This window comes from Numenius arquata, chromosome W (assembly GCF_964106895.1).
Source record: "Numenius arquata chromosome W, bNumArq3.hap1.1, whole genome shotgun sequence".
In the NCBI taxonomy this organism is placed as follows: domain Eukaryota; kingdom Metazoa; phylum Chordata; class Aves; order Charadriiformes; family Scolopacidae; genus Numenius; species Numenius arquata.
Window position 1 is genome coordinate 6,032,593 of NC_133615.1, and position 14,326 is coordinate 6,046,918.

General features: G+C 40.6%; 1 protein-coding gene across 2 annotated transcripts in view; it reads right to left on the reverse strand.

Moving 5' to 3' along the window:
* LOC141476691 (mothers against decapentaplegic homolog 2-like) overlaps nucleotides 1–14,326 on the reverse strand; it is a 47,269-nt gene that overhangs the window by 21,181 nt on the left and 11,762 nt on the right. The window lies entirely within an intron of this gene.

Here is a 14,326-nt window from a genome sequence, read left to right on the forward strand (position 1 = left end):
CAATGAAGCTGATGAGGGGTCTGGAGCACAAGCCTTGTGAGGAACAGCTGAGGGAGCTGGGGTTGTTCAGCCTGGAGAAAAGGAGGCTGAGGGGAGACCTTCTCACTCTCTACAACTACCTGAAAGGAGGGTGTAGCAAGGGAGAGGTCAGTCTCTTCTCCCAAGTAACAAGTGATAGGACAAGAGGAAATGGCTTCAAGTTGCACCAGGGGAGGTTTAGGGTGGATATTAGGAAAAATTTTTACACTGAAAGGGTTATTAAGCACTGGAACAGGCTGCCCAGGCAAGTGGTGGAGTCACCATCCCTGGAGGTATTTAAAAGACAGTTAGACATAGTGCTTAGTGACATGGTTTAGTGATAGTTTTTGTCAGTGTTAGGTTGATTGTTAGACTCACTGATCTGAAAGGTCCCTTCCAACCTAGGCAATTCTATGATTCTATAAAGGTGGTAGGTCTCAACAATAATACTCTGTTATTTGAGGCTATAGCTGAAAGAACCCGAAGCCAGTATAAACAGTACTCTGTATGCACCAGAACTGTTACACACATGCTTAGGCTAGTGTCTGTATATTACAGGCTGTTGCTACTTTGAATTTATTACCAGTATTTAGAGAGACAGAATGCACAAAGCAACTATCCTACCACTAACACTATTTACAGTATTGGCAATGCCACATGCTCCAGGTACTTTTTGTACTAAATTAAGTACTCGCAACAAGTATGACATCAGATGAAATTTGGCAGAACCACTTCAAAGATATTTACATACAAAGTACCAGAAACTCTATACAGAAGTTGTTAAATACTGTCACAATTCATACATAACTACAATTCCACTTTCCTTCTTCAAAGTCTTGCAAAGAAGTGGAACAGCTCTAAAGGAGCTAAGAGGCACTGAGTTCAGTTGACAGTCTCCTCTTTACCTGAAATAGTAGCACTAGAAAAGTGACAAATAAAACCTGAAATGCAAATTGCATCATGCTAGTCAAAGCCCATATTATACAGGAATCATTATAGAATTGTCTTGGACACTTAATTTGCTTATTTGTGAAGTATTACACCAAAACCCGAACATTTTTCCTGAATCTTTCGTATCTTTCAGAATCCATAGCCACTAGCAAGTTTGCAAGTCCACGTTCAAAGCAATTTTCTCCATTTGTCTTTCTTATGCATCTTATAATCACAAGCCTTTCACTCAAGCACATTTCCACTCAAAAACTAAACAAGAAAAATGCAACAACAACAGAAAAGATCAGGTTTTCACTTGAACTAGAGAAGTTACTTCACACAGGCACACGAACACCTTTATACCAGCCTAACATTTACAGGACTTAGTACCTTGACTAATATCTTGTCAAGGAGGCAGAAAAGAGGTGCAGGATTTGCATCAAGAGCTACACCAAGCTATCCAAAATGGAGTTACAGCAGTAAAAAACAGTCACTAGATTTATGGAATCCCATCTTCTCATAACAAAATGGGCAAACATCATTGCTTTAACATTGCTCATGTAAAATTTGCCTGAGAAAACAGGTTCTAGTCTATAGAGACTGAAGATCTGTACCTTGCGTATTAACTTTTTTTTTTTAGGTTTTTTTTTTTTGTTTTGTTTGGTCTTTTTAAAATCTTGCTATACAAGATTTTAGATCCTAGACTTTATACAGCAACATACTGAGCAGGAAACCAAGGCAGGAATGCTGCTATATTGACTTAGGCTCTGGTTCATCACTGGTGTAGCTGGATTGAAGCTGCACTCGTATGAGGACACTGTCCATTACACTCCACTGATACCAACTTTGAGAAGATCAATTGATGGATGAAAGAATAGAAACCTTCCTCTCATACCAGTTTTCTTCTTCCTGATGCAACTGGGGTTCAAGAACCCATAAAGATGGGAGGGAGACCAAACCTTTGGAATTAGCTCAGAGAAGGTCTTGAGAACAGGAGTAACAGGAAAGACTGATTTGAAAGACTTAGGTATAATATAGATGAATCAAAGTCAGCAATTAAAACAGTTCATTGGCCTACATATAGTACTGTATTCAGCACAGACAACAGTTCCTACCAAATCTGCCTGGTCATGGTTTCCTTAATTCTGAGTTTCAAATGAAAAATGTGTGTAGCTGCTTTTATATTCTGACCTGACTGTCCTTTCTATAGACAGGCAATTAGCATTTTTCCCTATTATAGCCCAAAATGTCTATGTACCAGGCAGTAACAATGCTAATTATATTACCTGTCTTTGCAAAATAGCTGCATAGCCAGTTGTCTGAACAAAAGCTTACTGTAAAAAAAAAGAAAACCACACCACAAAAAAAACACACACAACATAGTTTCACCAGCCTAAGTGTCTCAACTACTGAAATTTATGCTGCTCATGGTTTCTTTTCCCCATGCTGGGGGTGGCAGGGAAAAGGTTATTTGCCCTCTGCTCACTTAGAAAACATTCGAGAGATCTGCAATAACAATGCAAATGTTGTTACTTTCATGAGATGCTTCTCCTATTCTTCTTTGAATCTGACATCATTCTGCATCCCTGCAGAACTGACCAATCTTTTTACTTGCATCTCCATCATCCCATATTACAGTGACAAAATGTCATTGAGTCACTTAAATGTACATAACCAGGCATGTAACCAGGCATCAACTGGCATGACTCAAAGCTCCAGCAGTTCATTCCTACTTGTGAATGATATGAAGCAACACAGAGGTCCTGATCTCATTTTCTTGCAACAGAAAATGTAAAGATTCAGTATTTCATTACTGATTTTTTTTTCTTCTAGGCACTTGGCTAGAAGGATGAGCTAATATCTTGACCAATGCCAAATATGAAGCACAAGCATGAATTCTTAAAAAACTATTTACACAGATCATAGTAGCAATCATCCTTAAGAGGAGCTGGACAACATTCTTCCATGGAGACAGTTCTGATAGACACTGGGGTAGAAAAGCAGACCCCTAGGGAAGTTCTGTTAAAGGGTAGTATTAGTAACCAGAGAAAAATGGGTATTTAAATGATATTAAGTGCAGGTGGGCAGCTAGTTTGCTAACAGATTCTCCCATTCTTCAAAGGAGAAACAGAACCCATTAAGTCTAGGAAAAGAATATTAAGTCATGTTTAAAAGAGCCCTGGACTCCAGAAAAGAAAGCTCTTACAGAACTGAAAGCACAGGCTTCTCTCTTGATACAAGCTCAACAAGAGTAAAACTGGCAGCTGGGGGACTCAGCTCCCACTATTATGATGCCTTCCCCAAGTGTCTCCAACCCCTTAGATTTACTTTTAAGCAATTGGTCTATGTCTACATTAAAAAAAGCTTAGTTTTTCCCCCTCCCCCAAAGTCCAAAAGCAGATATTTTTTTTTTTCCTTTGAGCATATGCAACAGAAAAATTACTTGCTTGAAACAGTAACTACTTTCTCTCCCTGCCTCCCTTATCCCTGCACACACATTCAGGCCACACTACATCCAAGAAAGAAATGTTTATGTATGTGCATATTTAGTGGAATATAAACCAGGAACCATTACACAATTTCTCATGATCAGAACCCTTTCACGAATAAAGTTTACATAGAATTTTTATACAATACATTCAGAATCATTACATCAAATAGTAAATGCAGCATCTGAACCAAAGAAAATCATAAGTAACCTTCCTTATAAATGGATGTATGCTAAAAAATTTACACATCAAGATAGCCAGAAAAGCAGGAGGCACAGGATACAATTAACCTCTCTAACACTGTGGGAAAAGAAAAAAAGTCATTGAACAACTCCCATTTACTTCAGCCTAAACTTTAAGGATGTCCACAAGGGACACAGAAGTGGAACGTGAGGTACAAAAGATACTATGTTATAGCCTAACATCTGAGCTGCCCATTGCTCATTTCAGGGCTAGTAGCTGGTTTCTTCCAGTTTTGCAGCGTGCCAGGCCAACAAGTCATCTTGATGAACAGTATATGCTTCTGTTGCCTTTTCTAAAGGCACACTTCTTCCTGGTCACATGCGCAACAAAACTACCTACAAAGACAAAAACACAGATATAAGGCAGGCTTCTTCAAAGCACTTCATCCTCCTCCATTCTCCCAAATCCTGACATGCCAGCCCAGCGCTGTCAGACACAAATCAAGTAGCCAACAACAATCAGTATCACCTTTATTTTCCTCTCCATGTGAAGAGATGCCAGAAGGATAGCACCTCAAAGTTCAAGAGCAATTTTTCCAGGATACCATGGAAACCAAGCAGAAGTAAAATATTTATTTCTTTTCTTGTTGTCCATATGGTCTGTTCAGCTGCAGATCCTATCAAGGAGCCTTTACTCTCTATTTAAAGTCAGGTGGGAAACAGCTTGCAAACTTGTGAGCTTCTAAATGGCAAGGTCAAGCAGCACAGAGATGGTGTTCAGAATGGAGAAGCAAAAGGCATAAAATACAGCTCGGCCTCACTCAAAAATTACAGAATTATAGGGGTTGGAAGGGACCTTTGGAGATCATCTAGTCCAATCCCCTGCCAAAGCAGGGTCACCCAGAGCAGGCTGGACAGGAACCAATCCAGAGAAGGAGACTCCACACCCTCTCTGGGCAGCCTCTTCCAGGGCTCTGGCACCCTCAAAGAAGTTTTTCTGCATGTTCAGATGGAATTTCCCGTGTTCTAGTTTGTGCCTGTTGCCCCTTGTCCTATCACCAGGCACCACTGAGAAGAGTCTGGCCCCATCCTCTTCCTACCCGCCCTTTAGATATTGATAAGCATTGATGAGGTCCCCTCTCAGTCTTCTCTTCTCCAGGCTGAACAGACCCAGGTTTCTCAGCCTTTCCTCATCGGAGAGTCGCTCCAGTCCCTTAATCATCTTTGTAGCCTCTGCTGGACTCTCTCCAGCAGTTCCCTGTCCTTCTTGAACTGGGGAGCCCAGCACTGGACACAGTACTCCAAGCTGTGGCCTCACCAGGGCAGACTAGGGAGGGAGGATGACCTCCCTCGACCTGCTGGCCATGCTCTTTTTAATGTGTCCCAGAGTCAGCAGGGACCTGGCCACAAGTCTTATGCTAAGAAGTTTGAAGACAATGAGCACACAAAAGCAGCCTATGGAAATCACGAGCTTTTGATGGGAAACTTGCCCTGAAGTTCCCAACACAAACTGCAGCTGCTGAAAGCTGTGGTGTGATCTCTCAGAAACTCTGAAGCAATCTTACTGGAGATAAGATGCACCACAACACAGATTTACTCCCCTCAATCACATGTTCAAAAAAAAAAAAAAGCCATCAAAATCAGTGACTTCTAGATGACCTGTGAGGGTGACAAGTGTTCAACAGCATTCACAATGGCAGCTCCTCAGAGACTAACCAGGCTGAGGGGAAATCCACAAAAAACCATGGGTGTTTGTACTTTAACACAGCATTCTTGAAATGATAACTGGGAATTCCTACACTGCCTTCATTTGTTACACTACTCTAACCAATAAAGGTTTTCTGATTGCTGTATTATCTTGCACTATATCACAGTACCTTCAAAAACATAAATACAGTGCTTCAACAGGGATAGAAAATTGCAAATTTAACATTCCCATAGCTGAAAGTACCTGTTCATTATGTGTCTGAGTGAGCTAATGTTGAAGATAACTTATCTGTATTTCATCTGAGAACATCACACCTGAAAAGGTCTTCAGACTTTCTGAGAAAAGCTTTCCAGAGAACACAGGAACACCACCTCCTGAATAAAATAAAGAATCAAAACTCTATTATTGGAGTAAAGGAAGCATAACCAGGAACACACACTCCAAAAATGTCCATTTAGGGAAAGAATCAGAGCTCCAGGTAGCTAATGAGATGTTGCACCACATCATGTAGCAGGTAGATATGAAGGAAGTACGTTCAGCAACTCAGTCTAGCTGATAAATCACCCTCTGTCCTCCACTCTCATTATACCGTGCCTATGAGAAAAATATTAGAAAGAAATTGCTTGATCAACTCTAAGTTACCACTGAAATGCTCCAACTAAAGAGATGCCTACACGGCCTACCAGACCAGGAGCCATATCAAGCTGTTAAATACCTTCCTTTTACTTACCAGTTACATAAGGAATGAACAAACTAATATATTCATCTCAATTTCATTTCACTTCACACCACATGTGGTTACTTTTTCTTTTTTCTGGTTTGTATTAGTAAGCAATATCACACCATGGGTTAAGATGACACCTGACGCAGTTTGACAGATTAACATTCTGTATCATCCTTAAAAGACCTAAACAGAAGTATCAAAGAATAAAGTATCTTTCCATAAAGACATATCCATCACAACACTGGCTAATCTATCCACAACCAATTGGTTTGATAACAGAAGACAGCAATCTCACAGAAGATCATACTTTCAAAAAGACATAAACAGAGCTTGTCATACACATTTCAGGCCTAGTGCCAGACAGACATTAAAAAAAATGACCTCTATCTCAAGTTCTGTAACCACTATTAGTCACAATAGGTACGGTGAAAGCCTTTCCCCCCACAATCTAACAGGTACAGCTACCAAGGGTTAAGTCAAATAATTTTCCTCAAGTAGTCTGTCATCCTCCAAGTGGGTGAGCAGCTGATGCTACCACATGAGTGGGCTGGTTTGCAACTGATGGACAGCTGAAAAAAAGATGGGACATTTTGATTAACCTTCTCAAACTAGTGGGTATTTGGGGTGGTGAAGGGGAGGTACTAGCTCTGCAAGACATTTATCTAGTCTGTGTTCCTTGAAAAATAACTTGGCAAAAAGATCACTCTTAGAACAACAGTTACAGGATCTTTTAATAGCTCATTTCAAACAGAAGCTACCTCTGGACAGGGGCAAAACAGGTACATGGGACATAAGAGGGGAGATTTAAATGAGAGATTAGGAGGAAATTCTTTCCTGTGAGGGTGGTGAGACACTAGCCCAGGTTGCCCAGAGAAGCTGTGGCTGCCCCTTCCCTGGAAGCGTTCAAGGCCAGGCTGGATGGGGCTTTGAGCAACCTGGTCTGGTGGGAGGTGTCCCTGCCCATGGCAGGGGGGTTGGAACTGGATGATCTTTAAGGTCCCTTCCAACCCAAACGATGCTATGATTCGGTTGGTTTATCTAGAATTACAGGTAAGGACTAAATGAAAACTTTCAATTGAATCTTGCTCATACATTTCAGAATAAAAAGCCACAATTTGGGGGACCTTTTCTGAACAAACACTGAAGTCAGATAACCAGTTGCAGCACTCGGCCAAGGGGATTTCCCCAATCTCATTGTTCTTCTGCTAATTTTGAAGCATATGCAGCGAGATGTGAACTTACTCCGGCTCCCAATTGTTCTCTGGTATCCTGCCAGTCTGCTTCAAACAATACAGCACTACAGAAGCCAACAAAAGCTGTTCGTGATGAGACTACGGCATTGGATACAGTGAATTTTAGAAGTTTTCCAGCAATCATCACTGCAACCAAGTCAAAGCGAACAGAAACAAGTAGTACACAAGACACAGGATATTCCTTTTATTAAATTTGCAAGTGTAGATTACAAGAAGGATTAAATCAGTAGGGAACCTGTTAAATAGCTATTTGTTATCAAAGGTGTAGCAGTAAAAGAACTGCAGTGTGTTGTTTACCCTATAAATTCTACCTAGACTAAAAGCCTGAGCTCCACAATTAGGAAGTTTTTTTCCTGTAAAATTGCTCTCGTTGTCATAAAACACTCACACTAGTAACAGCAGCGCTCAGGTGTTTTGTTACAGTACCAAGAAAACTAAATTGGCTGATTTCTACAAAAGAAGATTATAACAAGGAAGAGGAATCTTCACCACACTGATGTAAAGACACTAATTACCACAGTAAACCAGAGAATAGTTTAGCATTGACTTTGGGCTGACTAAAGCCCCGATTCCTTTATTAGAGAAAAACAAGTACTATTTACGAGATAATTTGGGGCTCAATATTGACAATAAAGCACAGTCAACATTTTTCTTGAGCGACCAACACGTCTTCTTAATGGTAGCATGACATGTCAGATATAGATATTATTTCTCCTAGTTAGAGCTTTGTACCAAGATCCTCTGAGCAGGTAATTCGCTAAAGTAATCATAAGTAACTATTTTTCATTTGCTTAAAATTCAACAGCCCCAGCATCAGTTGTTAACTTGCCAAACAATTAATGGCATATAAAAATCAAGCAAGTTTTAACACTTATTTTTGATTCTGACTCTTCCTGCTTCTTACCATTAAGGCAATCCTGATGAGAAGCAACAGTAACTTGAAGTTAAAGACTTTCCACAAATTTCAACAACTATTCACCCCTAAATTTGCTTTCCCTATCACTGATACTCCATTGAGAACTATGCCTTAAACTTACACTCTCTAACCAAATAATTCAGCTTTTACCAGGGAGGTGAAGAGGTGGCATTATCATGCACCTTATAAAAATTTATCTCAATTTATAGACTGAGAAAAATGACAGCCAATTAAAAACTTAAATGTTACCTTGGTAAAAGCAGCAGAACCAAGGCCAGAATCCACATCCCCCAAGCCTTTATCCAGTGCACCAGTTAGTATATAATATAGTCCCCAAAATTCAACAATTTTTCCTCCTGACTGAAGAGACAAGCTCCTTTGAACTATGCAGCATTTTGCTATTGGCTAATTATCTTGCACATTTATGTTTTCACACATTGACCTACCTCAAATGACATGCCAATACTTTCTGCTTGGCACACCAACTCTGTAACAAATTCTGTGGGTAAGTCACGTGGCTTCCTGAATTGCACAAGCTAAAAAAACAGCAGCCCTAAGTTTCTTTATTTAATACTCTAAGACTTCCTTCTTCAGGATGACATCAATATTTTAAGATGCTGCAGCCTGAATTATGTCTACACTAAAGCTTAACCTTAGTTACGGCAATTCAGTCCTTGACATCAGCCACAGCTGTGCAAAAAACCAAGTTAATAATTATGTTTTAGTATTTCTAATAAAACCTCAATCAATTACACTTGGATTCAGTCACCACTCTAATTTCAATTGACACTGCATTAGAAGGCTTAAAAATTTAAGTTATCAGATTTATCTTCTAAAGAATGACTGACTTGCGCTACAGCAAGGCCCTGACTGCTGGAATACGCAGTGCCCTACTGATGCATACAGACAGCAAGAATAAGGTCTTGCTGCTAAGTGGCTATTCAAGTACGAGTATTGGTAGAGGAAAAATATGCTATTAGAAAAAAAAGCATTATCATAGGCTCATATTAATCCTGCATCCTACCCTACATATCAAATACATTAATGCTATGAAACAAACAGAAGAAAGCAAGCAAAATTTAACTCGAGGCTATAATTTTTTAGGATAGTTTCATAGTTAAAGGAAATCATAGGATTGGAAGGGACCTTTAAAGGTCATCCAGTCCAACACCCCCTGTCAACGAGCAGGGACATCTTCAACTAGATCAGAAATGCATAAGAGTACATTTCAGACAGATGAAGGTGGTGTCACCAATACTGTCTTACTGATTGCTTACCTCAAGCTTAGAAATTAAATTTCATAGAGACTGGAAGTCAAACTTGACATGAATTTTTATTGCACATTATATGTTAATGCAGCATCTACAGGTGTTCCGCAACCTAGAATTTAAGCATGTCACTTTACATATATGAAATCAGGGCCAGCATCCATCTGTCTACAATGACACCACCCTGAACATTTGGAGACTATGGTGTGGGCCCATTTATTTTGGGGCAGAAGATGGTCTTGGAAAACCAGGTGCCAGTTTCTGCTACCCCAGCTCTGAGAAAGAGCTCCAAGGAAGTTGGTGCAATATCTCACAGCACTCTTTTGTTCTCTCTCTGCACTATACAGCACTACAGAACACAGACCAGTTGAGAGCTGTCATAAAATTGAAAGAAACTCTCACCACAGATTAAAAGACACTGCAAAGCATTAGAAAAACATCCCCAAAGTCAGCTGCTTTGAACTTGCCACTTTCAGCAACAAAAGACTGTTTCTCTTGCAGGATCATCCTTTCACATTTTATGCTCAGGTAGACTCCATTCACCTGCAAGCAGCTGCCTGACATTGGGACTGTACAACAACATTTACTAAGAGCAAGTCAGGAAGCTACACAGCAAGGTGCCAGAGGAGGACGTATGCACGAGGGCCAGCTCCGAGACAAAGAGATGTCACGTACAACAGGAAGCCACAGCAAAGCACACCAGCATCCTGTCCTCGCTGCCCTGCAGAGGCCAGAGCCTGGTGCCACACACTTAGAAAGTACCAAGAACTTCCTTTAGTCTTTTACAGAGAATGTAGAGACAACATTCAAGTCCCACCATAATTACAGGACTGAGAAGAGCAAGGGCAATTTGATCCGCCTGCTACACCTTTCCAGTGAACACATCCAAAGTCTTCACAGCACCAGTTATCACAAGGAGGATCGAGGTATTTGGAAGCTAATCTCAGCCAATGCTCCCCAAAGTCTCAGCCGTCTCTTGCCAGGAAAGATCTCTTTGGCTGTGTTCTAAAGCATTATTTTTACTGAAATTCCAACAAGAGAAAAGCAGAGGGGGCTCTGCTTCATCCTCAATAATCCTGTCATGAGGAAAAGGAGTCAGCTTATCAACAAACAATTTACAAGCACAATTTTCCTGTAATCTCAGCAATAAAAACGGTGCTTTAGTGTATTCTGATGTACTGTCTTAAGCTTTCTAAAATAAGTATAGATATTTAAGATGTTCAGCTATAGTCTTCAAACATTTATAGAACCAATTTACATCTACGTGAATGCATCCAGACTGAAATACAGTATATGGTCTGAGGACGTTCTTTATACATAACAGTTCTTAACTCATGAGCTATTATTAAGAACCCACGTCCATCCCCAACTTAGATAGTGAATTATCCCAGCTCTGCTACAAACTAACAGACAGCGCCAAGTTCTGTTTCTGGGAAAACAAGACTTCACTTCTGTCTGGACAGAAATGTTATTTTAGGATCTATTGTGCCAATCCAACTGCCTGCTGTTGTCCTCTGAGCTACCTCGTTCATAGCTTAGCAGATGTTGGGAACTCTCCTAAACCAGTTTCCAGAGGAACCTTCCCCCTGCAGCGTAATTGTTGAAATCACCCATCTCCTACTGCATTAACCTGAGAAGGAAACAAAGGGATTTCTGTGTTACTGTCCTCTGAAGTAACCTATTTTAGGGAAAGATCTTAAAGCTTGAAAACAATCTATTCTAGAAGTCACATTAGCTTGACAACTCTGCTCTAGGGGTGATCAAAAGCATCCCTAAAACTAGGTTACTGCATGCAGCTATGTGATCACTTTCCTGACAAATATTCCCAAAGAATTCAAAAAAGCGTGCTGACATAGCACAGGTTATATTCAAGAAAAACTGTGCCCTTTAGATCTAAAGTAGAAATTACTTTTTACTCAGTTGTATGAAGAAAAAGGCATCAAGATGTCATCATTTTAAAAGATTTGTTTATTCTCAAACAGCAGATCCAAGCCAGTTGTCCCATCTTTAAACAGGTCTTTCCTTTGCCCAGTTTACTTCTGCTGTTCACTGGCAGGACAAGCAAGTGAAGGAATAACGCTAGCATAATAAAGAAATTCATAGTTTCTTTAGAAACTTTTAATTATGTCAAATGGTCTCGCCTTCACGTTTGATGAGCTTTCACTAGATTCTGCAGTTTTAAGCATCTGAATCCTTTCAGGATACATGGGAAATAAATCCAGCACATCTTAATTTTGTTGTATTTCCTGCAGATTGTAAGTACTTATAAGAAAAGAAATCAAGTGTCAATAGCATCAGTCACTTTACCATCAAGAGCAGTCTTAATATCAAACTCCTGGATATGTAGATTTTTGCTTCACAAGAAAATCCCCCTTCAGAAGCAGTCAATAAATACTACTACATTTTCCACACTTTTAAGGAAAAAAAATATTAAAAAGGTATTTCGAACGCAATGCTTAAATACCACCACCATGTTATTTCCTCAGGAGAATCAGACTGCGATTGGTTCCATGAGAGCAGTTTAAAGAGATACCAGCCTTCACTATTGGCTGACGTGAAAGACATGAAACAGGTATGGCTTCCAAATACTACTATTTCATCATAAAAACCTCAAAGAAGTGCCAGTTTTTATTAAGTTGGTCAGTAAGAAACTCCTAATTTCAAATGTCAACCAACCACTTCAAGTTGCCTGCTTCGCATTCCCAACACTCCCTCACAATCTTCCATATTCCTTAGAAACCCATTGTAGTGTTTCTGCTTTGCCTCTGCATGGTAAAAAAAAAAAAAAGCAGAATTCATCTCATATTTGAAACAGAAGCCAGGTGCTTCAGAAGTCTAATTGCTGACTGCAAATTCCACAAATCAGCTACATTCTTCATAAAACAGCATGATTTGAGCCCCTCTTGCTATGTGTCTCGCTTGAATCAGAACTGGGAAGCTGCTGAAAACAAAGCAGAAATAAGCTTCCGAAAACCAGGAAGCACAGCACGGGGATGCTATGCTCATTTTAAGCAAAAAAGGCAGAGGGCACAGATAAGACTACATTTTCTACATACATATTGAACTGTTTAGCAAGAAAAAAAAAAAAAACAAAAACATTTTTCAGATAGTACCTTCTAAAATTCCAACGCCACAGCAGGCTGAAAAGGAAGGGTTTGACAGGAGCATTAGCCTTCTCTCTGCACTGGAAGCAACTGTTGCATTTCACCTAAGACTGTAAAGCACTTGCATGGTACTAGCAATCCCACAATGGATCTCCAAATTGGGATTTAAGGAAGTTGGTCTTAAAACCTTACTTCAACCAGTAAATCTGCCAGATCACTTTTCACAGAATCATAGAATGGTTAGAGTTGGAAGGGACCTTAAAGATCATCCAGTTCCAACCCTCCTGCCATGGGCAGGGACACCTCCCACTAGACCAGGTTGCTCAAAGCCCCATCCAGCCTGGCCTTGAACACCTCCAGGGATGGGGCAACCACAGCTTCTCTGGGCAACCTGGGCTAGTGTCTCACCACCCTCACAGGAAAGAATTTCCTCCTAATATCTAATCTAAATCTCCCCTCTTCCAATTTAAAACCATTACCCCTTGTCCTGTCACTACACTTCCTGACAAAGAGTCCCTCTCCAGCTCTCCTGTAGGCTCCCTTCAGATATTGGAAGGCTGCTATGAGGTCTACCTGGAGCCTTCTCTTCTCCAGGCTGAACAACACCCCAGCTCTCTCAGCCTGTCCTCATAGGAGAGGTGCTCCATCCCTCTGATCATCTTCGTGACCCTCCGCTGGACCTGTTCCAACAGGTCCATGTCCTTTCTATGTTGAGGACTCCGGAGCTGGGCCCAGTACTCCAGGTGGGGTCTCACAAGTGCAGAGTAGAGGGGTAGAATCACCTCCCACGACCTGCTGGCTGACCGCACCACCGAACTTGGTGTTGTCAGCAAACCTGCTGAGGGTGCCCTCTATCCCACTGTCCATGTCTGCGACAAAGATGTTAAACAGCACTGGTCCCATTACTGACCCCTGAAGAACACCACTCATCACTGGCCACCACTTGGACATTGACCGCAACCCTTTGAGTGCGGCCATTCAGCCAGTTCCTGATCCACCGAGTGGTCCATCCATCAAATCCATAAGTTTCCAATTTTGAGACCAGGATGTCATGTGGGACAGTGTCAAGCGCTTTGCATAAGACCAGGTAGATGACATCTGTTGCTCTGCCCTTGTCTACCAATGCTGTGGCAGTATCGTAAAAGGCCACCAAATTTGTCAGGCATGATTTGCCTTTGGTGAAGCCATGTTGGCTGTCACCAATCACCTTATTTTCCACATGCCTTAGCAGAGATTCCAGGAGGATCCTGGAATGGTCACGGTAAAGACTTGCTAAATACATACAGTCATCTCATGTCAAGTCAAGAAATATTTATCCCTACAGGTTCCAATCTGAAATACACGAAGACAAGAAAGCTCTAATATTTTATTTCTGATTGTTTTCCACCTGGCAAAAGGAAGAAAGCAGAAGGGAAACCAAGAGAATTTGGGGACTGCTCTAAGGAAAAAAATACAAGCAGAGGGCAGCATTAGAAACAAAATGTGAATAGAAAAGAGAGAACAAAGTTAAAGTAGTCATTCATTCAGAGCATACTCATGATTTTCCTAGAAAGCTGTGTCAAATCTAAAAGAGAATGCTAAAACCATTATCAAATAACAACTGTAACACATTCAATATATGGAAATCATTACTGACACCAGTCAAATCTAGTTTGCACTATGATTAATACAAAGCTTAAAAGTAGCTGGGATGAATGCGCTAATACAGAAATTAAGGTCATAAACCAGATGTAG